The sequence below is a fragment of the Mauremys reevesii genome, linkage group 5 (assembly GCF_016161935.1).
Source record: "Mauremys reevesii isolate NIE-2019 linkage group 5, ASM1616193v1, whole genome shotgun sequence".
Classification (NCBI taxonomy): domain Eukaryota; kingdom Metazoa; phylum Chordata; order Testudines; family Geoemydidae; genus Mauremys; species Mauremys reevesii.
This window is the reverse complement of record NC_052627.1, coordinates 50985166-51010807: the sequence shown is the minus strand read 5'-3', so window position 1 is coordinate 51010807 and position 25642 is coordinate 50985166. Positions and strand designations below refer to the sequence as shown.

General features: G+C 42.4%; 1 long non-coding RNA gene across 3 annotated transcripts in view; it reads left to right on the top strand.

Moving 5' to 3' along the window:
• Positions 1–25642, top strand: part of LOC120406201 — a 180970-nt gene that overhangs the window by 128989 nt on the left and 26339 nt on the right. Inside the window, exon 3 of one of the 3 annotated variants that reach the window (XR_005599137.1) lies at positions 18135–19222. The exons of 1 other annotated variant lie outside the window; for it this stretch is intronic. This is a non-coding gene — a long non-coding RNA (uncharacterized LOC120406201). Of the gene's footprint in view, positions 1–18134; positions 19223–22387; positions 22414–25642 lie in introns of those variants that run through there. One more of the 3 variants, XR_005599138.1, reaches the window with a different exon arrangement.

Here is a 25642-nt window from a genome sequence, read left to right as displayed (position 1 = left end):
TCCTCACCTCAAAAAAGATATTCTAGCACTAGAAAAGGTTCAGAAAAGAGCAACTAAAATGATTAGGGGTTTAGAGAAGGTCCCATATGAGGAAAGATTAAAGAGGCTAGGACTCTTCAGTTTGGAAAAGAGAAGACTAAGGGGGGACATGCTCGAGGTATATAAAATCATGAGGGATGTTGAGAAAGTGGATAAGGAAAAGTTATTTACTTATTCACATAATACAAGAACTAGGAGTCACCAAATGAAATTAATAGGCAGCAGGTTTAAAACAAATAAAGGAAGTTCTTCTTCAGTCAACTTGTGGAACTCCTTACCTGAGGAGGTTGTGAAGGCTAGGACTACAACAATGTTTAAAAGGGGACTGGATAAATTCATGGTGGCTAAGTCCATAAATGGCTATTAGCCAGGATGGGTAAGAATGGTGTCCCTAGCCTCTGTTCGTCAGAGGATGGAGATGGATGGCAGGAGAGAGATCATTTGATCATTGCCTGTTGGGTTCACTCCCTCGGGGGCACCTGGCATTGGCCGCTGTCGGTAGACGGATACTGGGCTGGATGGACCTTTGGTCTGACCCGGTACGGCCTTTCTTATGTTCTTATGTTCTTATGTTCTTATGACTGCTCAGAGCTCCAGTATGAAACTGCAGAAAAACCTGAGAGTCTCTGGATTAAATTTAGAAGTATGAACAACAAGGGTAATGTCGTGGTGGGAGTCTGCTACAGACCACCAGACCAGGGGGATGAGGTGGACGAGGCTTTCTTCCAGCAACTAACAGAAGTTGCTAGATCACAGGCTCTGGTTCTCATGGGTGACTTTAATCACCCCGATATCTGCTGGGAGAGCAATACAGCAGTGCACAGACAATCCAGGAAGTTTCTGGAAAGTGTAGGGGACAATTTCCTGATGCAAGTGCTGGAGGAACCAACTAGGGAAAAAGCTCTTCTTGACCTGCTGCTCACAAACAGGGAAGAAATAGTAGAGGAAGCAATAGTGGATGGGAACCTGGGAGGCAGTGACCATGAGATGGTCGAGTTCAGGATCCTGACACAAGGAAGAAAGGAGAGCAGTAGAACAGAGACCCTGGACTTCAGAAAAGCAGACTTCGACTCCCTCAGGGAACTGATGGGCAAGGTCCCCTGAGAGAATAACATGACGGGGAAAGGAGTTGAGGAAAGCTGGCTGTATTTTAAAGAATCCTTACTGAGGTTGCAGGAACAAACCATCCCGATGTGTAGGAAGAAAAGTAAATATGGCAGGCGACCAGCTTGGCTTAACAGTGAAATTCTTGCTCGTCTTAAACACAAAAGAACAGCTTACAAGAAGTGGAAGATTGGACAAATAACCAGGGAGGAGTATAAAAGTATTGCTTAGGCATGCAGGAGTGAAATTAGGAAGGCCAAATCACACTTGGAGTTGCAGCTAGCCGGAGATGTTAGGAGTAACAAGAAGGGTTTCTTCAGGTATGTTAGCAACAAGAAGAAAGTCAAGGAAAGTGTGGGCCCCTTGCTGAATGAGGGAGGGAACCTAGTGACAGAGGATGTGGAGAAAGCTAGTGTACTCAATGCTTTTTTTGCCTCTGTCTTCACAGACAAGGTCAGCTCCCAGACAGCTGCACTCTGCAGCACGGTATGGGGAGGAGGTGACCAGCTCTCTGTGGAGAAAGAAGTAGTTTGGGACTATTTAGAAAAGCTGGATGAGCACAAGTCCATGGGGCCGGATGCGCTGCATCTGAGGGTGCTAAAGGGGTTGGCCGATGAGATTGCAGAGCCATTGGCCATTATCTTTGAAAAATCATGGCAATCGGGGGAGGTCCCAGATGACTGGAAAAAAGCTAATGTAGTGCCCATCTTTTAAAAAAGGGAAGAAGGAAGATCCAGGGAACTACAGGCCAGTCAGTCTCACCTCAGTCCCTGGAAAAATCATGGAACAGGTCCTCAAGGAATCAATTCTGAACCACTTAAAGGAGGGGAAAGTGATCAGGAACAGTCAGCATGGATTCACCAAAGGCAAGTCATGCCTGACTAACCTAATTGCCTTCTATGATGAGATAACTGGCTTTGTGGATGAGGGGAAAGCAGTGGATGTGCTATTTCTTGACTTTAGCAAAGCTTTTGATACAGTCTCCCACAGTATTCTTGCCAGCAAGTTAAAGAAGTATGGGCTGGATGAATGGACGGTAAGGTGGATAGAAAACTGGCTAGATGGTCGTGCTCAACGGGTAGTGATCAATGGTTCCATGTCTAGTTGGCAGCCGGTATCAAGTGGAGTGCCCCAAGGGTCGGTGCTGGGGCCGGTTTTGTTCAATATCTTCATTAATGATCTGGAGGATGGTGTGGACTGCACCCTTAGCAAGTTTGCAGATGACACTAAACTGGGAGGAGTGGTTGATACGCTGGAGGGTAGGGATAGGATACAGAGGGACCTAGACAAATTAGAGGATTGGGCCAAAAGAAATATGATGAGGTTCAACAAGGACAAGTGCAGAGTCCTGCACTTAGGACGGAAGAATCCCATGCACTGCTACAGACTAGGGACTGAATGGCTGGGCAGCAGTTCTGCAGAAAAGGACCTAGGGGTTACAGTGGACGAAAAGCTGAATATGAGTCAACAGTGTGCCCTTGTTGCCAAGAAAGCTAATGGCATTTTGGGTTGTATAAGTAGGGGCATTTCCAGCAGATCGAGGGACGTGATCATTCCCCTCTATTCAGCACTGGTGAGGCCTCATTTGGAGTACTGTGTCCAGTTTTGGGCCCCACACTACAAGAAGGATGTGGATAAATTGGAGAGAGTCCAGCAGAGGGCAACAAAAATGATTAGGGGGCTGGAGCACATGACTTATGAGGAGAGGCTGAGGGAACTGAGATTGTTTAGCCTGCAGAAGAGAAGAATGAGGGGGGATTTGATAGCTGCTTTCAACTACCTGAAAGGGGGTTCTAAAGAGGATGGATCTAGACTGTTCTCAGTGGTGGCAGATGACAGAACAAGAAGTAATGGTCTCAAGTTGCAGTGGGGGAGGTTTAGGTGGACATTAGGAAAAACTTTTTCACTAGTAGGATGGTGAAGAACTGGAATGGGTTACCTAGGGAGGTGGTGGAATCTCCTTCCTTAGAGGTTTTTAAGGTCAGGCTTGACAAAGCCCTGGCTGGGATGATTTAGTTGGGTTTGGTCCTGCTTTGAGCAGGGGGTTGGACTAGATGACCTTCTGAGGTCCCTTCCAACCCTGAGATTCTATGATTCTTAACCAAGTCTGCTATTGATTCACTGTGACTGTCCATGCTTAAGTCACTTGACATCTCTGTGCTTCTGTTTCCCTAGCTGTAAATGGGTATAATTATATCCATTTCATGGAGGTGCAAAGTATTTTCTCTCCTGCTAATTATGACTTATTTTCCCATGAAATGCTTTAAAATTATTAGAATAAGACATTGTGATAATAAAATACAGAGATATAGTATTGATTCTCAATCTCTCCCCCTCTGTTGTTTAAAGGCCTGTTCCTAACAGTTACCATTGTCTTCAAAGGAGCAGAATGAGCCTTTACTTTTGCACAAGTGGACAGAAAGAAAACTGAAGAAAATTTAAAATAAGCACTGAGTGACTCACTATTTAACTTTCATTCATCCATTCACTTCACAATGAATTCTAGTTAAGAAAAGTTCTTAAAACACTGGAATATTTATTCATATCTATTAGTCCCTTCAGTGATTGTTATAGCTTAATTGTTAGTGTCATACTTTTAATTAGGGGTATATTTTTATATTGACAAACTGATTTTCAAATTGCATTTAAATGATGAATCATATAGAAGAATTTTGGAACTCACAGACGTTATCATAAATAATAAAATACTTTATTTCACTGTTTTAACTGGTTAGCTTTTTAGTAGAAATAGTACTTTTCAGAATATATTCTTTGCTCAATCACTCTTCCAAGTGGGATTTTTCTGTAATATTGCCTTGGCTAGTAAGAAGTTAGTTTTTTCCCCCTCCATTTTTAATTTCCCCTTATTTTCCTCAATCTTTCCTTCTCTGAAACATGGATGGTCTAGGTTTCCTTGGTCCTGCCACAGTGCAGGGGCTAGACATCTCCCCCTACATTTCTATGATTCTACGTATTTAATAGTTTTGCAAAAGTGAGACTAAAAGTTCTATAATCTCAATGAGCATCTTTCACTTAACTAAGGCAGATGAATCTGTTGTGCCAGATTCTAATCTGATTGGCAGAGGAACAGGAAATATTTTGAGCTGTACAGTGATGCATGCCATGCATCTGATACAAGAATATGGGCTTGAGAGAGTCTAGATTTATTACTTGGTGATATTCAATAAAACATGTCAGAGTGGATTTATTTTTTAAGAGTTGATATATGAACACTAGGTCTGGGTTTTGTAGCTGTTTTATGAAATACAGTGATTTGAAAGAATATTAAAAAGTTTATGTAGTTAACATTCCCCTCAGTCAGTTTATGACATCTGAAAAAATAAATGCAAGTTTAATAGAATGACATTTCTCATAAAAACTGAAGTAATCTTTCTTGATTTTCAGATTCAGAAATGAGAGCTGACAATTCTTGGAGTGTCAAAAGCATCTGAGTTAGTTCAGACTGAGAAAATTCCTTCTGTGATTTTTTTTTCATTTTGTAGGCATGGGAAGGCAAAAGGTCACTGGAAGGACAATATTCTTCTCCAGCAGCAAGAGCTAATATTTTCTTTAATTAGGAAATTCTGGTTAGATTTAGATCTTTGCATATGAAATGCCAGTTGTTGAGTTTACTACATTCTAAACAAGCCTCTAGGTGGACGGTGCGTAGGCAAGTAGAGTATATGAGGAGTGTGCATTCTTTCTCTGTTTGGGGACAAAGTCTGAAAAATGATATTGGAATCCAAGAGCAATCACTTGGTGCTTCACCATGACATTGAGGTACAGACTATTGCTTCTGATGTAGTCTTTCTACTTGGTAGTTCTGGCCTGAGTCCAGATGATGTTCTAAGATTCTGTCATATGGCCAATGATCAACCACGCTTAGTCTTCTGGCTCCCTAGCTGTCACCTCTCTTGGGCAGAGACCCATGTCTCTCTCCCTCCTGACCGGGGTTTTTTCCAGGCTGCCCAGTTCCCTGCCTACACTGTGATATCTCCCAGCAAGCCAGACTGCCTGAACAGGTCAGTGTCTGCTCTTGAATTTTTCTTCAAAGGCTGTGAACAGTGTAATTGCCAGCTGTTGTAAATTACCACACGACCCTTTCTAAGCAAGCACATTTATTCTTGAGGTGTGTGATGGGGTGTCCAACCCACAGAAGGCCTGGAAGGGTTAAGATGGCCAATTAACTGCTCAGGCTGCACCTGGACAAGGAGACAGGGAGCAGGGATTTAATTAGAAGAGGTTCAGCTGGGCTGGAAGAGGCAGGGCCTATATAAGTCAAGAAGTTGGCAAGAGAAGGGACTGGAGGGAAGGAGCCTTCAGTAACTCCCTGGGTGAAGTGAGGGGTGTCTGGGGCTGCAGGAAGACAGGCTGCAGAGATGCTCTGAGAGCAGGGAGGCTGGCAAAGCCAGTAAGGTAGGAAAAGTCTCTGGGAAAAGTGGCAGATAGGACAGACCAGGCCTTGGCTGCTGACCAGAAGGCCCCTGAGCTGGAACGTGGAGTAGATGGTGGGCTCAGGTTTCCCTACCAGCCACTGGGGATGTGGCACAGGACAGGCATAGGATAGCAGATTGCCAGGGAGCCCTGGAAGGGGAACACATAGTGATCTGGCCAGAGGGATGAGTCACGAAGAGGAGGCTCCAGTTCCTGGAGTGAGAGGGGTCCGCAGGACAAGAGGAAAATGGGAAAGACACCGCTGTAGGGGATCACAACAGTGGTGGCAGAGCTAATCCCCAGAATGGCCAGTAGGAGACACCACCAGGGGAGAGTGGACCCCATGACAAGGTGGAAGCAGTACTGAGAGCCCCCTCCCAAACCGTGAACTCTTCTTTCTGGTCCTACTCCGGAGCCCGCATCCCCAACTGGAGCCCTCACCCCCTCCTGCATCCCAACCCCCTGAGACAGCCTGGTGAAAATGGGTGGGGAGAGTGAGAGAGAGAGGGGAGTATGGAGTGAGTGGGGGATGGGCCTAGGAGAAGGGGCAGGACAGGGCAAGACAAGGGGTGGGGCAAGGATATTTGGTTTTGTGAGAGTAGAAAGTTGGCAACCCTAGCTGCAGGGGCCAGGTGGCAGGGCAGCGACAGCCTGGAACCTGACCCTGGATCCCTGCTGTGTGGCGCTGTCCAGCTGCCTGCCCTGAGCCCCTGGTGTGCGGCTGCCCTGCCTCCAGTGTGCTGGGCGGCAGGGCAGCTCAGATGCTGGGCAGTTCGGAACCTGGTGGAACCCTGGACTGCAAGCCACTCTTTAGCATACAGCTGAGCTGGGCCCCAGCTGTATGCTAATTGGGCCGCATGCAGCCCGTGGGTTGAGAACTGTTCGTCTAGAGGTATTACAACCAGAATTAATTTGCCTGATCATTCCTTGCTCTTTTTAGTTCCTGGACAAGCTGTGGTCACCCTCTCCCATGGAATTACAGACAGTCTCTGGCATACCATGATAGATAAACTTAATGCAGTAAGATCTCCCAAAAACATTTCAGGAAATTGCCCAGTCTATCACAGTTGGAACAAAATGTTTTAACCAAGTTAAAACATTTTGTTTAGAAATGGCTGAAATGAACTGTTTTGACTTTTTTGGAAAGAAATCCATTTATTGGCTGAAATTATTCACTGAATTTGATCCTAATTTGTGAATACTTTGGGTACCCCAAAAATGCATTTTTGGGCAAATTTACTATTTACTGAAAAAACTTAGTCCTACATGCATTATCTAACAATACAAAATGGTATCAACTGATTTCTTACCTCTCTGAACTGTATGAAAATCAACCAGGCCTACATAAAGTGAAAGCAAAAGGCTAATATCACCTAGGGCATAATCCAGGGGTCGGCAACCTCTGGCATGCGGCTCACCAGGGTAAGCACCCTGGTGGGCCGGGCCAGTTTGTTTACCTGCCGCATCGGCAGGTTCGGCCGATCGCGGCTCCCACTGGCCGCGGTTCACTGTCCCAGGCCAATGGGGGCTGTGGGAAGCCATGGCCAACACATCCCTTGCCCGCGCCGCTTCCCGCAGCCTCTTGCCTGGCATAATCCAATGTTTATTGAAGTCAAAGGGAGTTTTTGGATTTTGGATTAGGCCCCTAGCATGTACCACTTTTTAAACGTATAGCACAAAGTGTTCTTTTAAAAAAGAAAAAAGCAGAACTAGAAATCATTTGACTACAAAGAAACTTTAGCACACACAAGGTTAGGTCCTACAGTCTTTAGTCAATGGGAATTTTGACACAGTAAGGGCGGCTGGATCAAGCCAATCATTCCTATGTAACATATCCTTCATTTGTTTAGCATTGCATAACACTGATCCATTCAATATGTTCTTTCTGATGCCTGAAGCATAGAACCCGGCACTCCCACACTCTGGAAGTGGATTTTTTTTTTGAGACTACTGCCAATTTACAGCAATTAATATGATAAGGGCAGCATCTGTAGCAGTCCCTAATTCTTTAATCTTAGAGCAGAGATAGAAATGGATTAGCTAGAAATAAATATAGCTCATGGCATTTTTCTCACGAGAACAAGCGCTTTAAAAATATTGCATTCTTGTAGCAGGACCAGGCAATGCAATGATGAAGGCAATTTTCCTTTGCCTCAGGGAATTATCCATGCTGGACTGAATGGAAAGAAAAGCTGTTGATTTATTTTAAATTAGACAGAAATAAAACTCTGCCTCCAGGCAATGATATAGTTCTGTGGGTTGTTCCCATAGCACTCTGACCTCTGGAGGGAAGAAGTCTGTACATTCTAGTACAAGTCTGAATTTCCTGTACATATCAAATCAGTGATTAGGAAAGCAGGATAGAACAGGACCAGAAAATTGGTCCAGATTCAGTGTTACTGACTGGGGATGTTGATTTTTAAGGTGAGAGGTAAAGCTGCTTCAATAAGTGAATGGGAAACTTGTAAACAAAAGATAAGAAATTTCCTTATTCAAATGAGCTAGTTGGCTGTAAAGATGTGTGGGTTATTTAAATATTTCCAAAAGTTACCAGGAAATTACGTTTCCTTTCAGAGAAATAATCTGTTTATTGCTTGAAAATGTTTCTTGGATTATTTTTTTGAATGTCAGTGAATTTAAGGCTAATGAAAGCTGCAAGACTGACAACACTGGAGACTGAAGTTTTTTGGGGGCACATGTGACGTAGTCAGCACTACTGCAATCAGCCCCATGTTAACATGTCTGTGTGCCTTAAATCTGACCTGGGGAGACATCAGATCTGGGTGAGAAACCAGTCTCTGTGCCCAATGAATCCTTGGCCCTTGCTGAGACTGCCACTGGGAATGCCAGTTGTGATGGTGGTTTCAACTGAGGTGGACAACTGTTCTCTAGGACAGGGGTTCTCAACCTTTTTCTTTCAGAGGCCCCCGCCAAAATGCTATAAAAGTTCCACAGCCCACCTGTGTAACAACAACTGTTTTTCTGCATATAAAAGCCAGGGTCAGCATTAGAAGGTAGCAAGCAGGCAATTGCCTGGGGCCCCTGAAAAGCTACATTGCTCAGGCCTCAGCTTCAGCTGGTGGGGCTCAGGGGCCTGGGTTTCAGCTCCATGCAACGAGGCTTCAGCTTTCTGCCCTAGGCCCCAGCGAGTCTAATGCTGGCCCTGCTTGGTGGATCCCTGAAACTTGCTCGCGGCCCCCGAGGGGACCCCAGTCCCCTGGTTGAGAACCATTACTCCAGGAAATGGATTGAGACTACCATCTCAGATGAATGAGCAGCCATCAGATGGGGGTGACTTTCAGTTGCTGAATGGAATGTTAAAGGGTGATCTATGGGGGAAAAGTTCACGAATTTCTTCTTGGTGGTTAGAATCAAGTCTAAAATGGCTGGTCCCAACTGTTCCTGACAGCAGTCTAGGTCAGAGTGACCCCAGGCACATTCAGGGTTGATGTCTTGTCCTGGTATCTCCCCAAAAGGTTAATTACATTTTATTGTCCCCAAATGTCAAATATAATTATACGTTAACCAAAATGTCCCAAACTGTCATGTAGTAATGCAAGAGTGGCCTGCCCTATTAGTCAATTCTCCAACAGATGCCAGCAGAGAGCTCTTTCCAATGGAGTTCCTGCCATCTGCAGTTCTTAAGCAGCTATGGGCTGTTCTTCTCCCATTTCACCAATAGCTGACAGTATTGAGCTCCCTCCTTTCCAAGGCTTTGTGCCATAGGGCTTACAAGCACATTGCTGTTTCCTAGGATGCTCCTTTTTCATTGCTGTTACAGTTGCTGCAACCAGTCCTTGGCCACCTAGGAGTTCAGGGCTTTAACTGTGCGGCACAGTGTGATGAATGGTGAGGGTGGAGATAGAACGTGGATCATCATGCTCCTAAACAGCAGGCCCCTGTCACCTGATCTAAAGAAGATTCTATGGGTATGTCTACACTTTGAGCTGGACATGTACATTTCAGCTTGAGGAGACATGCCTGCGCTAGCTCTGATCAAGCTAGTGCATTAAAAATAGTGTACCCGTGGCAGTGGAAGTGGTAGGGCACCCCAAGTACGTACCAGTTCAAAGGTATGTACTCAGGGAAGCTAGCCCCTTGTGCCCCCATGGCTATGCTCTATTTTTAGTGATTAGATTGATTAGAGCTAGTGCAGATATGTCTCCTTAAGCTGAAATTTATACCTCCAGGTCAAAGTGTAAACATACCTTGTGTTAGCTGTAAGCAGTGTAGATCCTATGACAAACGCTTGAAAAGTTTTGATTCTATCCAGTTAACAGCTGTGCTGTCTGTACATGTGAACTTTCACCTCCATCCCCACCATTACGGTATTTTATAAATGTGAGATTTGGCCTATTTTGTGGAATGGTATAGATCATTTTCACCATCCTGTAGGTAAATAGACTTAAATTACAATTGAATAGGAATTTTTTTAAACAAAGCATTTCAGAAATAATGTGCAGAAATGTTGCATTCTTCCCATTAGCCCTCCCTTTGTGAAAAGAAGTCCAGCTGTTACATGTTTGATAATGTTTATAGTAAAGATTTTGGACCTGATCTTGCTGTTCTTTCTCTGAGACCAGTTCCACTGAAGTGTCACACAGCCTGAGGAAGGGTAACAGAATAAGGTTACGAGTTATTGTGCTAGCCATGCCTTATACCAATATGTTTGCTGGTCTTCCACACCAGCTGCTGTCCTGTGGCAGAATACAGGAGTGCCTTGACTGCAGCTTCAGCTTTTTAAAGATGCTGGCCTGCAAGCATATGGTTGATATGTAGGGTAGAGCTGAAAGCACATTATGTGTGGTGTACACGTTTGAGGTAGCAGCGAAGCAGTTAATGTAGAAGGGAACCATGTGGCTAAAATGTTGTACTTCATTTGAAAACTCATTCAAGTTATTTACAGCCATGAACTTCTTTTTAGTGCCATCCCATAGGGCTTCAGCACAGTTTGTGAGAAACACAGTGTATACTGCTGATAGAGAGACATCCCCCTGCCTTTCCATCCCAATACCAAACAAAAAGGAATAGAAACCAAATGGAATCAGACTGTCTGTTCACTGATTGAAAAATTTATGGCTATTTGTAAAAATACAGAAGAACGTGGTCCTCTGCTGAGAAGCAAAGATAAGAAATAAACCAGTTACTGGCAGTGTTTCCCAAGGGTCAGACTTCAATTAGACTGAATCATTCACTAGATGCTCATGGTGACATGTGATAGGTAGATTCCTTTGTGACTATCAGACCAAAATCTCCTCCCACTTTCCTCAGAGGAGATGCTTGTGACTTATGCTATACACATGAGAGCAGATTCAGACCCTGTGTTAGCTGAGAATTAGTGGAACCAAGATTTTTTTTCCCCCACAAGGTAGGGAAGAATTTGGGTTGTCTCCATGTGATTTGAAAAACTATTATTATTTAGTAATGTTTGTATTATTTAAGCATCAAATGTGAATGCTTAAGGAGAAACCGTGGTGCATTTAACCAAACAAGATATTTGTAACACACTACAAGCTTTAAAAAAGTTTATAAAATCTTGATTTCCTTTTCTTTAAAATAAAACTTTTCTAACTTAAAATCTAAAAATATGTTTCTAAAATAAGAAAAATCTCTCTTTATTGATATTACTGTAGTGCCTGGGAACCCTAGTCATGGATCAGGTCCCCATTGTGCTAGGTGCTGTACAAGCACTGAACAAAAAATGGTTCCTATCCCAAGGAGCTTACAATCTAATTATAGGACAGCAGACAGCAAATGGATACAGACTAATGGGGAAGTTCCTTTTCTCTCTCTGTTCTGGTTGGCCCACTTTGAAGTTCTTGAAGATTTCAACTAGGGCCTTTGGATCTTCTTTAGCTAAAGCGATTATAGGGGAGTTCAAAGGGCTATGAGCATGTGGGCCATTTGTCTTCATTAGGGATTTGCCCTGATTTCAGCCACCAGTGTTACTGCACTGGTGCAAACCTCTACTACAAACAAAACAAAGGTATTTGCACCTGTGAAGCTTACCCCAGTTGCCAGTCAGTTTGCATCTTTGCCTTGTCTATGCAAGAGGTTTGCACTGGTGCAGCTACCACACCGGTTAAAATTGGTGCAAATTCCCAACGTAAACAAGACCTTACAGCGACACTAAAATGTTCTCTCTGCAAATACATGGACATGGACTGCAGTGTGCCCCTGTGATTTGCAGACCAATGGCAGGTAGTGTGTGTAGCTTCCATTCGAGCCCAAGGAAGTAAACCTTCCTCAGAGTTACCAATATTTTACATAAGGCAAGAAAGCTGGAGTGGGAAGGAGGGTTGTTGGCCACTAGGCCCCAGGAAGGGTATGTGAGGGCCATCTGCACCACTGCACCTGCAGAATCTTTTTTCAGACTGCTGTTGACTTCCTTTTGCCTGCCCAATGTAGCAGCACGTACCCATGTTGTTAACACACCTAACAGTCCCTGGCTCCCCTTACCATCATGTTTGGAGAAATCTTGACATGTTTTCCCATGTCTGGTATTTTTGGAAGCAAGAGTAGAAGTTTTCTCCTCCCCTCTGGCATCTCCAAGGGAGTGGATATCTAGCAAGCCTTTCCTGGCATATGTGAGTGGCATCTTGCCACTCACTCACCTGCTCTGATATTCTGTCACCCTCACTTCCCTTTTCCTCCTCTTGGAGTTCTCTCTTCAATTCCCCACACTTCTTTCCTCCTTCACTCAAAGATGCCCCATCGCTCTTAATACCTGACTATGCTGTCTGTTCTTTGCCCCTCTCTTTCCTTGTTCTCTCCCCCACCTCCAGTAATCTCCAGTTGGTGTGCTGAGGTTGTTTGGGTGGCCCCATAAAGAACAATCACCAGCCTGACTATTTGTTGAGTGTCTGAGAAAAGAGTAACTTGATATATTCCATAATTTATAAGAAACAACAAAGCAAAATGATTTTGGGGCTCACATGGCAGCCTCCTGTATTCAGCAATGCAGCGTGCTCGCGTATGGATGTGTGCGTGTATGAATGCTGTACAGTGGACCAAATTCTGCCTTCAGTTAAACAGCAACTAATGAAAACTCCAAAATTACACTCCGGTGCCTATAATTATAATGGGCTAGAATTATAATACGCTACTATTATGTGGCTTTTAAATTTAGGTAATGCCTTTTATAATCAAACTATCCAAAAAGCACATTAGGATAATGACTTGGATACTAGTAGTGCACTGATTGTATAGGCAAATAGAGCAATCACTGTGTACTCAGCAGTAGCTCATACAACTTTGGACACACAACACTGGGTTATCTGCTATTCTTTTTGAAAACTGCAATGGTGTCTTTAATTTTCATCTGGACAGGCCACCAGAGACTGGCTGAATGGAACTTAGTTCTATGTCTCTCTTGAAGAATGGTACCTTTAATATTAGTGGCCTTTCTAGAGTCAGCACTAAGTCATGCAATGGGACTTGAATCCACCACCTGACACAGAGGCTACTTGGTAAAGTATTATGTCAGTGGTTTACAGTTATGCCGTGTTATGTTACCATTCTTACTAATATGGTAACTATATTTGAATCCCTCACTTATTCTTTGAATTATATATGTGTGTTGTTTAGAATCTGACCACTTCAATATTATTCCATTGTATCCTCTCCTCAAACCAGTTTACAGTCTCACCACCCCAAGGGAAAGGGGTGAAAGGCCAGCCAACCAGAACAGAGAATATCAAAAAGGTCACTGTATTAGAATACATTCCTGTTCACAAAATATATTAGGCAAGAAAGTCCTGATACTTGTTTTCATTGCAAAGATACTAATAATATAGTTATTACGCAAAATTAGTCCATTCTTTTAACAATGAACGTGATATATCGAAAACCTTAGCTGGTTCTTCTAACAATGTCAATATTAAAAGTTTATAACCTCTTTTAATAGCTATTATACCAGTAGCAGGCAACTGTGACACAAAGATTATGTTTAACTTTCATTTTAATATGCTAATTAAAATATGGGAAGAACAACTTAAATCAATGTTCAGCTGTAGTTCTGCAGACTTTGCATTTGGTGGGCATGAAGGGGGTATTGGTATAGGGTCTTGAATTAACTTACTGATGTTGCATTTCCTTGTGATAATCAATATATAATATAAATATTTCTATATGTTAATAGGTTGGGGGGGTTGGAGGGGAGGATGAGTATCTGAGAAAAAAGATTTAAATTGGGTTTTGTTTTTCAAATAAATGAGGTTCTACTGACTGAAACGTGAGTGTGTGTAGGGGGGTTTAAGATTGGGGAGAGGAGAGAAAAATGGGATATAAAGTGTCACCATAAGAATCAGAAAACAACAAAGAAAACATTTGGAACAAAAAAAGGAAAAAGTCACTAAAATGAATGTAACTACAAAAAGCATGAAGTTGGTCCACTGTTTATAAATTAGTTGGAGCGATGTCTTTTTGGGGGAATATTCCTTTTTTGTTTTAATATCTTATATGAAGAAATAGCTCAAATGTGGGGGAAGCTATTTTGATTTCACATTTTTCACTTTTAGTATGAAACATTGTACAGATGGGATTGCTATGTGCCATATAGGGTTATGTGATGTTATCTAGAAAGAAATGGGATAAATATAAGTATTTGAGTACTAATTCTCTTGAAAAGTCCAGCATGCATACACCCACATCTTGCATTAAAATCAGATCACTTTTAATCCTCCCTTTAAAAGGAAGCTCAGATGTATTCTTCCTTGCTTTAGTTGTTCAGGATGCAGGCCATGTCCAGTTATTATAGGGAGCTTTAACAACCAACACTGCCTTTATCTAAACCTCCATATGGCACCCCAGTGAAGTACCTAGATATGTGCACTTTTGTCTTTGGTCATTTCATACTAAAAATACAATTAGATTTGGCTGTCAAACAGATGAAATCTGTCATATTCCTCCTATAGGACCCGAACTTGGTCCAGATCAATAAATACAAAAACACTCGCCCATAAAATTGCAAGCTAAGCCTGTAATTTCAATACATGTGGGTTAGGATTCTGGGGAATCTGGCATCCTCTGTTTGCTGGCTGAACAGTCTGTTTCTGTGATTAGTATGGTTTAATTGCTTTGCCACAAAACAAGGCTGAAAACAGTTCCAATAAAGCAGCAGATGGCTTTGCTACACCTTCTCTAAAAGGGCAGTTCCCACAGAAAAAGGGACTTTTGTTGCTTTCTGTAGAAGACAGCTTTAAAATCGGGATAAACTCAAATTATTTCCCAAGTATAGCACTACAAAGTTGTGTTTCCCCTCCCTTCCTTCCTGCATTTTTATACTTTCTTTATTTGTAATATGCTTTGTCTGGACATGAACTATCACAGGGGGAAAAATATTTATACATAGGCTTGGCGAAACATTTCATACTGAAAAAAAAAATTATTCTTTAGATTCAGTCCATTTTCCTGTTCTTGAATTATCCAAAAACAGATAATGATTTTTACAGATTTGATCACTCTCCTTGTAATTATTCACATCTTCTCCTTGACCATCTTTAGCTGGTGGATTATTACCCTCAAATGAACAGTGATAGTGAATTTGATACTTGGAATTTACTCTTTGAGCTGTGTGGATCACCTAAGTCACATACAGGTGTCTCTGCTCCCTGATTGGATGACCATTGGGTTTTTATTTCTTTCATTGTGATAGATAGCAGCATTTAGGGAAAGCTTGGCAGGGAACAGGCCTGGGGAATTTTAAGATAATTATCACCATCTATTTAGCAAACTGAACCTCCAGTTTCTATCACAGTCACAAAAACAAGTAAGTTAATATGAACATACAGTCTTATTTACAAGGGATGCAGTCATGGGCCCTGGTTTCTATTGTTCAATGAATTGCCTCAGTGTCCAACCCACAGCCCAGGTGGTTTGGGGAAGTGTTATGTATTCCTCATCTCAAATAGAATATGATATTTCATATAGTAAATTGAACAAGTGCATGGGCTGAATTAATTGTCCTTCATTCTGTATCGTCACCACAGTTAGTAATTGCATGTGCAGATGCAGTCAGTTTGTGAAGGCTGCCATCACCTTTCTCATTTTGGGCCCAGCAATGTATCATTTAATATCCTTACTCATTCTATACCATAAACTACAGCTGAGTTAAAAACAGTCTTATTTTTTGATTCAGTTGCCAAACAAACAAACAAACAAAACATTTCTTGCCAACAAGAAAAACTGAAAAATTGTGTTTTGGTTCAAAATGAGATGGGTCACTTCAAAAGTGATACTTTGAAATTAACAGCTGCAATATTTTTGAGTTTTTATTCAGCTGAAAGAATTCACCAAATTTGACCCAAATTGGCAGAGTCTTTCAGCCTGAAACTGCATTTTTTTTGGTGAATTTACTATTTGACTGAAAATTTTTGCCCAGTATCAGTATACCTACCACCTAGCTGGACTTGAATTTAGTGGTTTCCATTTTCCACTTCCTTCCCTACAATCGCTCTGCTATAGAAACGATTTCATAACCACGTATGCTGGATAGTTGCAGCAGTTATATTTCTTTCCGTGTTTCATTTGATTAATTACAACAGTGCACTGCCTCTAGCCAGAGAAATGAGAAATACATTAAGACTCCCGCTTCGCATATGGAAGTACTCGATACATCTATCAAGTGCATTTTTAGAATATACTTGGGGTGACCATATGTCCCGATTTTATAGGGACAGTCCCGATATTTGGGGCTTTGTCTTATATAGGCTCCTATTACTCCTTACCGATTTTCACACTTGCTATCTGGTCACCCTAAATGTCCTGCTCTTCATCTTCTGTTACACCTGTTACAATCCATCAATTACTTTAAAGAAACAATTTAATCAAGTGCGCGTTGTGCTTACTTGGTCAGAGTAGTGAAGGATGTGGTCAGAGCTCTGTGATAGCTTGTGTGTTAGGGTTCTGGGGCACAAGTCCATTTCCTCGCTGTGTTATTTGTAATGCATTTGATTGCAGGTTTGTAGCTATCCAAATTTTTGTATGTATATAAGATCTGCAAAAAGTGTGTGGGAGTGGACCCATTTTTAAATGTTCCAATTTATTGTCTTTGGTAACCTATAATGCCTCCACTTTCACTCACAAATCCCTCCATGATGGGTGCTAGCACCTGTGAAATGTTGCTTTCCTCTCCCAATGTCCAGTATCTATGTTTGGAAAATTTGACTGTAATATTTTTATTCTCACGACACATCTGAGAGGTGTTGTTACTATCTGATGGCTTTTTTTTGGAATGCTCTTGTAATAGGAGTTTTGCCTTAGGGCTTGTCCACGCAGAGACTTAGTGTGCAGCAAGCCCGGGTGTGAATGTACAACTCTCTAGTTTGTCACACACTAACTGGCCGTGTGGACTATGCTGCTCCGCACTACGAGTTACAACAGTATGTCAAAGTGCATTAGGTAACTTGCAGAGCACAGAAGCAGGGTCCACACAACCAGTTAGTGCATGGCAGGCCAGAGTGCTGTACCTCCCCACCCTGGCTTGCTGCGCACCAACTGACTGTGTAGACGAGCCCCAAGCTCAGTTCCAGCAACCAAGTGTCCACGTCACAGAAAACCACCACTACTATTTATGATTATTGGCACACTTTCTGTCAGCCTTTCCAGAGAGGCCAAGGGCTGACTGGGCATGTAGAGGGCAGGACCCCTTCATCTCTAGATATGGTCCATACACATTTGGAGCTAAAGCACGTTGGAAGCACAGCATAGAGAAGTACTGCTGCTTTCTGTGCTATATCATTCTGTTTCATAGACTGAGAGAGCTTTAATCTTCAGAGCTGCTGTTCCAGCACCTTTCATGAACACCAAATCCACTAACAAAATCAGAGAAACCCCCCCCCCCCCGTGATAGCTTCAGAAAAATACATGGGGTTACTTCCGTGTCTAATGTCACGTTCTTATCACTTGGCTACGTCTACACTATGAGTAGGGATGTGACTCCCCTGCTCGTATACATGTTCTTGTGTTAGTAGAAGTATCAGGTATAAAAGTGGTGTTGCTATAGTGGCATTGGAGGCATGGCTGAGCTGTGCTGAGTAGCTGCCCACCAGTTTGAGGCCATTTTGTACTTGGCACGGTTCAGCTGTGCCTCTGCTACCATTATCCATGCTACCATTGGCTATACTGCTATTCACACTCACGCTAGCTTGATGAGAGCTGGTGTGAGTATACGTACACAATCAGGGGAATCACACCACTAGTTAGTGTAGATGTAGCCAAGCGGTAAGAACATGACACCAGGCAAGGGAGTGATCACATGTTGTATTTCTCACATTCATGCTGGTGACTAATTAGTAAATTAATTAATTAGTAAATCATTTTCTGTTCATATTTCTCAGTCAGCTATGAGGCATATAATTTTGTCTATAAGAAAGGAATTACATTCAGGCTTTAATGTTCCATCAAGGAGGAAAATGGAATCTAAGAAATAATTCACATCTAGTATGCCTGGAATTTTGACATGGTTAAAAGTGGGGAACAGTGGGATGTTGTGAGATAATCATGCATGCAATTGTGGGTAATTCACAGCCCAGTATTTCCTTCTTTTTATATCACAGTATCATGAAACTGAAGGGCAGCATCCAGCGATCACCAGAGAAGTTTGCAACCCGTAAGACAACATTATCAACAAAACTGAAGGGCTGGGAAAGAGTTGAGTCCAATGATAAGCTGTGAATACAGTATAGCAAACAAAACCAAATGTGCCTAGCTGACTTTCTCTGATGGCGCTTTGCATTTTGCTTTGCACTCTAATTATTACAGTTGTAACTTGTCTTCTAATTTTCAGTGGTATCAAACCAAAGGTTTCTCTCTGATAAAGGAAACAGAGCAAAGAGTGCTCCCTTGTTTTTTTTTTCTGATGCTGAAAACTTTTTTAAAGATTACTAGTCTAAGATGCTATTTCAAGATTCAGACATTCATTCCACGCACCATTACCCATGGAAGAAGGAAAAAAAAATAGAAAGACTATCATAACGGTAAATGCAACTCTCAGTAAGCTAATGGACAGTATAAGAAATTGTGTACTGCATACACATACTATTCATACAGAGGAGAAGATGCTCATCTCTGACAGGCCTTACTCTAATGGAAAGGCAGTTAATAATATATAATACTCTCCCACAGGAGACGAGACATGATTGCCACCCACATATTTTTATGTGGGAAGAACAGATTGAATAGGGTTTGTGTGTGTGTGTCAGAAAGAAATACCTATAGGCTTCACTTAAGAGGCATTTTGAAACAAGAGGGCTAGCAGGAGCATCATTTGTGTTTTACTGCTGACCAATTGAGATGGAAAGTGTGTGAATAAAATGAAATGTCCTTGCAAGAAAACAGCTCCTGTGTGGTAGCCTTAAGTAGCTAAAAACATCTAGATTCTTGTCGTCTTCCTGCCAGTAGTTTCTCTTGTTTTACTAGCTGGCTTTCAGGGCAGTAGTGAACATGAAATATATACAAAAACTTTGTAGAGGCTTATGCTCACTTAGGACTTGGCTTGTTTAAAATGAAATAAAAAGAGCTGATTGAAGAGAGACCCATATTTGGCCATGTTCCTATCACAGTTGCGTGAGATTTGCTTTCACATATTTAGCCTTTCTTCCCATGGCTGTTTTCATTGTACCTTTCCTTAATTCAGAATAAAGCTATCCAGATCCAGTCCTCTGTATATTTTTTTAGTTACAAAAGCTTAGAAGATGCATTTAAAAAAAAAGACTTTATCACGTGCTAAAGATGAAGGTAATTCTTAGCTATGCTTGGAATGGGCTGCCTTTAGCTAATGTGTATGTGCTAGGGCAGTAAACTAATAGCCTCTAGGTTTAACAGTCTGAGGGTTGGTGGCAGGGTGTTCTCAGTAGACAGTGGTAGACTATAGTATTTATTTTCCTTGTTGTTCTACAAGAGTCAATCTGACAACTACAGTTTGATGCAAGTCCCATCTCCTCTCTCAGGTGATAGATTTTAATTAGATCATGTCCAACCACTTTGATAAATATCATATATGTCATATCTACTTGGAATAATAAGCATGAATGGAAACATGTCTCCAGTCTGACATTAATTTCAAATCAAAAACTAAGCAGAGACCAATCAGATATTTATCTTCAAAGGGAGTAGTGGTTGCTCAGCAGCCTTCAGGATCAGGCCCAAAGGATCTGAATAAAAGTCGGCACATTTCACAGGCAGGAAATGAATCAAAGCAGGTGCACAGGTCTAGACTTCCTGACAGGTGAAGGCAAGCTGGGTTTTTGTACAGAAAACTTCAATCCTCACTTGCACAGCCCTTTCCCGTGGTGACCTCTTAACTCTTGATATTAGAGTTGCCAAGTGACATGCACTTAATTTTCAAAGGATTAACTCCAAGTGACCATAGTAATGATAAGCAAACTTAAAGTCTTTGGAGATTTGGCTCACATAAGCACCTTAAAGTAAAAAATGCCTGTGGAAGCATGCCTCTCAGTCCAGGTAGATGGACTTGTATTAGCTCAAGCTAGTTGTGCTGAAAATAGGCGTATGGATGTTGCGGCTCAGGTGCCAGCTTGGGCTCTCAAGCTCACCTAACCCCTGGCTCTGAGCTGGGTGTCTAGCCCAAGTTTCCACAAGTGCTGCAATGACCGTAGTGCTATTTTTAGTGCACTAGCTTGAGTGGAGCTAGCTCGAGTCTGTCTATCCAGGCTGGGAGGCACGCTCCCAACTGCAGTGTAGACATACCCCAAGTGACTTAGGTTCCTAAGTCCCAATTTCAAAAGCCACTTCAGAAAATTTTACTTTCTCTCTTTCTCTAACCTTCTTTTCCTCTCAATTTCTTTGGCCTTGTCTACACTGGCAAGTTTCTGAGCAGTAAAACAGATTTCTGTGGTGTAACTCCCGAGATGTACACACTGCCAAGCCACTTAGTACGCAAAAACTGCACAGTTGCAGTGCTGTAAAAAACCCACCCCAACGAGAGGCATACCGCTTTCTGTGCCAGGGCTACAGCACCGCTGTGCCAGTGTAGACACCGTGGTCGATTACAGCACTGCATTTGGCCTCCTGGTTGATTACAGTGCTGTAATTGGCCTCTGGCCTCCCACAATGCCTGTTCTTGCCTCTCTGATCATTGATTTGAACTTTACTGCCCAGCCCTCAGGTGACCAACCGTGAGCCTCACCCCTTAAATTCCTTGGGAATTTTGAAAGTCCCCTTCCTGTTTGCTTGGTGATGCGTGCAGTGGTCTCAGCACATCTTTCTAGGCGATCCCCGTGGTTGGAGCAATGCCGAGCTGCTGGACCTCATCAGCATTTAGGGAGAGGAGGCTGTCCAGTCCCAGCTGTACTCCAGCCGTAGGAATTATAATACCTATGGACAGATTTCATGATGCATGACGGAAAGGAGCCATGACTGGGACACATTGAAGTGCAGGGTGAAAGTGAAGGAGCTGCGGATCGCCTACCACAAAGCGCAGGAGGCAAATTCTTGCTCCGATGCTGCACCCATGAGCTGCCAGTTCTACAAAGAGCTGGATGCGATACTTGGCGGTGACCCCACCTCCCCTGTGAAGGCCACTGTGGATACTTCAGTGGTTCATGTGTCAGTCGAGAGTGGACCGAGCCAGGAGGAGGAAATCTTGGACAAGGATGGGGCGGGGGACCCAGAGGCAGAGGACAACTTGGATGTCAGAGATGCACGCAGCCAGGAGGTCTTCTTTACCCCAGAGGAGGCTAGCCAGTCACAACTGTCGGAGCTTGGTGAAGTGCAAACAGGAAAGGAGGCCCCGGTAAGTGTTTTTGATTTTAGAATCGCTGAAGCGAGTTGTTGGGGGCAGGAGGGTTGCAGAAAGCAGGCTAACATACCCTTTGTTTTCTGTTCCATACACCTAATTTCCCAATGGCTGCTTGGTTCTTGCTCACATGCTCAGCGTCTATCTGATCACCATATGTAGGGTAGGGAAATAATTTTTCCCTAAGTCCAACTGGCAGTGACCTTGGGGGTCCTCTGCAGCATGTAGGTGCAGGTCATTTATCTGGGTATATCTCATTTAATCATTTCTCTGCAGCACCAGGAACTTGGGCACTGAAGTACCTTGGCTTGTGGCACATAATAGTCTAGTCTCCCGTGGGTCCCATTCCCATTGTTGGGTTTAATGGGTAGGTTCTTGGGGTGGTGCTGGCCTGTGAGGTCAGACTAGATAATCTAGATAATTTAAGTGGTCTTAAACGCTATGACTCTACAATCAGACCCTGTCCTTCTCCCCTTTCCTTCAGCCTACCCTTGTTTTCTCTCAAGTTCACCCCCTTGTTCCATCTTCCTGCATCTTCCCCACCACAGACTCCATAATCTCCTGTTTCATATGCTCATCAACCAACAGGACTTTTGGTTTCCCTGCTCTCTCTGCTTGCAAAATAACCCCCTGGCTCCCAACCATGTCTCTGACAGGTAGCCTCTTGCATCTTGGACTTAGAGACGTCTCAGCAGGTCTCACTTTCTCTATAGGGCTTTACCTGATTATTTAAAAATAGTACAAGTTCTTGTCCTTCCTTAGGTCACAAGGCCTTCAAATTAATTGTTTTATTAATTCAAGGTGCAATCTAGAACTCATACAATATGGAGAAAGCTGTTGACTCAGCTTTGATTGCCAAATCGTGCTGAGACCTTGAGAGAGTTTTCTTCCAGGATGAGGTGGAGGCAGGAATACTGATGAGCTTCAGCCTGCCTGATGAATCTATGAGTAAGGGAAGGAGTGTTCGCACCATGGACAGTGGAGGCACAGGAGCCTGAGAAGAGGTTTGGGGAAAGACCTTAGCACTTGAGGTGCAACTGTGAGACAGAGTCAGCCCCTTGAGCCTGGCTGGACTGAAGGTTTGTTTATTTCATATTTTTGATTGGACTTTGATAAAAGACTCTGAAGTCCCAGAAAGGGTTGGACTCTGGTGGAGGGCCAGATTGCTCCTATGGCCAGAGTAGCTCTAAGGACAGAGGCAGAAACTAAGGCAGTAATATCACTACATCTGGCTACAAAGAGGTGTGCTGGAGTGGCAACTGTGCTACAGGTGTCTTAAGGACTGGAAAAAGGATTTGTCTAAACTTTTTTCCAGCCTATTGTGTGCATAGGTTCAGGTTTAGTTCAGTCTCAGGTTTGAGCTAATTTTTATTTCATCTGAATACATTCACCCATTTTATTTATTTCACAACTGTAACAGAATTTAAGCTCAGCTTTTTGTGTAGAAATAACCAATTTTTAAAAGTGAATGAGAATGTGACTTTAGAATTTTGGCTTTCTACAATGCAGTTGATTTTTGAATCAGATGTTCAGGGCTTCTTAATGTATTCTTGTATCAGATCGTCAGTAGTGTAAATGAGAGATGCACAGGGTTAAATGCAACTGAACTTGACTGAAAATTTTGTAAACTTCAGTAATCCTTCCCCAGGTTGTTTTCTGTGAGTAGTGAAGGCACTGGAATCTGATCATGTTTATATGCAAGAGAATAGTTCTTTTGTGTTTAAATTATGTCTTCCACAGCCATTGCAATAGCCACTTGAAATTCATACATAAACATGCTTTGTTTTTTTTTCTGACCAAAGATATGAGAAACTGACTTGCAAAATTTATCACTGTATTTAAGTAATAAGGATGGTATGAATGCTAATCATAACACACAGGCTATAGCATCTGAGATCTTTGTGTATCATATTAACTAATTGCACAGTATATTAATTATTTTCTTTTTAGACTTATGTACATCATCTCCAAAATTATATCGCAGTACAAGAAAACTACATTCAGGGTGGGATTTTCCAAAGTGCTCAATGTTGGGTCTGCTTCCATTGACCTCAACAGTTAAACTATTGACTTCAGTAGGAGCAGAGATTGAGTGCTTTTTGAAAATCTAACTATTAATATTCAGCATGTGAGTGCTGAGGAAAAAAACCAGGAAATGTCAGAGTTAATAATGAGGCTTCTTCACTTACTTGTGTGGCTGGGCCTTTTTTTTTTTTTTTTTTTTGACAGTGGAAAGTTAAATAAAGGACCATATGATATTGGTTATTTACCCTAAAAGTGCAGTGATACATAAATAATGTGTGTGCGGGAAGCTATAGTTTCACCAGACCAGTGGTGCTGTTTTATCTTGTGACTGACATAATGCACCCCAATTTTGAGAAGGGTACAATACAACCCAAACATAATTATATTCAAAGATTACATAGTTTTAATGTTTCTGATGTATTTTTCTCACATGGGCTGCTTTTCTATAGCTAACCATTACATTTAGGCAAGAGGAGACTGTATTAAATCAGGGGCTGGTGACAGTTAATTAGAGAACTGGGCTTTCATTTCTTGGGACCTGACTACACATTCTGGTTGACAACACAATGATGATAACCAGTGAAAAGTTCTCAGCCTTGTCTCTCATGCACACTTGTGCATGCTACAGACCCAGCCATATCATTAACAGGGGATGAGCCATAGTAAATTCAGAGGCTTGGTTTGATAGGCCCTCTAAAGTTTGTGGTTTTATGCATAGTCAACCAAATATTTAAAATGTTAGTTTTTAATCCTTCCTCCCCCCCCTAGTCTCTATTGCTGATTGCCCACACCGTCTCTGTGACCACAACAGGCCTCTGCTCCCCTCTCTCTGTCTTTGTGATCTTACAACAATCCTCTCCTCGTCCCTGCCCTTCGGTGTTGCCCAAAGAGAATACACCAAATCTCATTGTTTCTCTGCCAAGCTCTAGGCTGCTGCACTATTTGCATATAGTGTGCTGAATGATAGCTCTGTTCAGGTGTCCCTCGCTGGATCTTGTACCTCTGACTGTTCCTGTTGTGAAAGCCAGGGGGCTTTGCACTTCATGAAGGCACAGTCAATCCCAGAGCTCCAGGGGCAGGCCCACAGCTGAACCTGTATTAGGGGATACAGTGTACTTCCCTCTGCATAGGTGGCCCTGCTAACCATTGCTGATTTCAGGGGGCCTGGCCATCCAAACACATGAGCACTAAGAGAGACCAATTCTTGTATTTGAAACGCATTGCCTGCAATTATGCCTAGCTGCTGCATGGGGACTAAGGGGTGATGGGGGAGGGCATAGTCCAACTTTATGTATATGAATTTTTCCATATACTGTAGCCAGGTGTGCACTTGATCAAAGGGAGTCGGGGTGGTGGTTTTATTACACCTTTTAAAAATCAATATTTCAAAGTAACAACTAAAAGAACAGGGGCGAAAAGCAACTCTATTTTCTTTAAATGTACACAGTGTTTTAAAAAAGCAATATTAAAGGTCAGTTGCATTTATTTTCTGTAGGATCAATCCGTCACCAGCTCCTTATAATACACTGTGGCACAGTTCTGTTTACAAATCCATAAATATTGTAGAGTCATGGCATGCAATATCATTCTATTTTCTCAGTCCCTGGCAGATTGCATTTTTTAAAGTAATGTCCTTAATTTACGCAAGCAATTGCCAGTGCAAGTTAGAACTCAAATTGTTAAGCAATGAAACATAAAGAGAGAGCTGGAGAGATCATTTCAATAAGAGAAATAAAAGAATGAATACTATTTGAATTCAGTGGAGAAATACAGCTACAAAATGCAGTTTGGTTCAATTTCCCTGGATTGATATAAATACAGCCTACCCTAAGCCTTTAACAGATCTGTAGCCATGACATTTAATTGCCAGCCGCCTTTAAACCTTGAGCAGGTCAGCAGAGACACAGTGCTATCAGGGATAATTTGTCATTTATGGATTTCTATGCTGTGATATATAATGCCCTGCTGAGAAGGGTCCTTGTGGGTGTCAAATTCTGTTGCTGCCTGTAATGGAAATAAAGGAAAAAATAAAAGGCTGGCAAATAGATGTTTTTGTAAATGTAACTTTTAGTTTGCCAGTAACCTTGAGGCTAAGAGATAATTCCACCTCTGCTGGGGGGCAGTAGTGAGGTTGCAGGTGAACAATTCAACCTCTGTGTTATTTATTGATTGAAAACAACTCCTGGCATGTGTGCTTCTTCTAAAATATATTGAAGCCCATTTAACATACAGTCAGTGATCTACATAGGCTTGCTTTTGTCTTCCCTTTCCTTGTCTCAATTT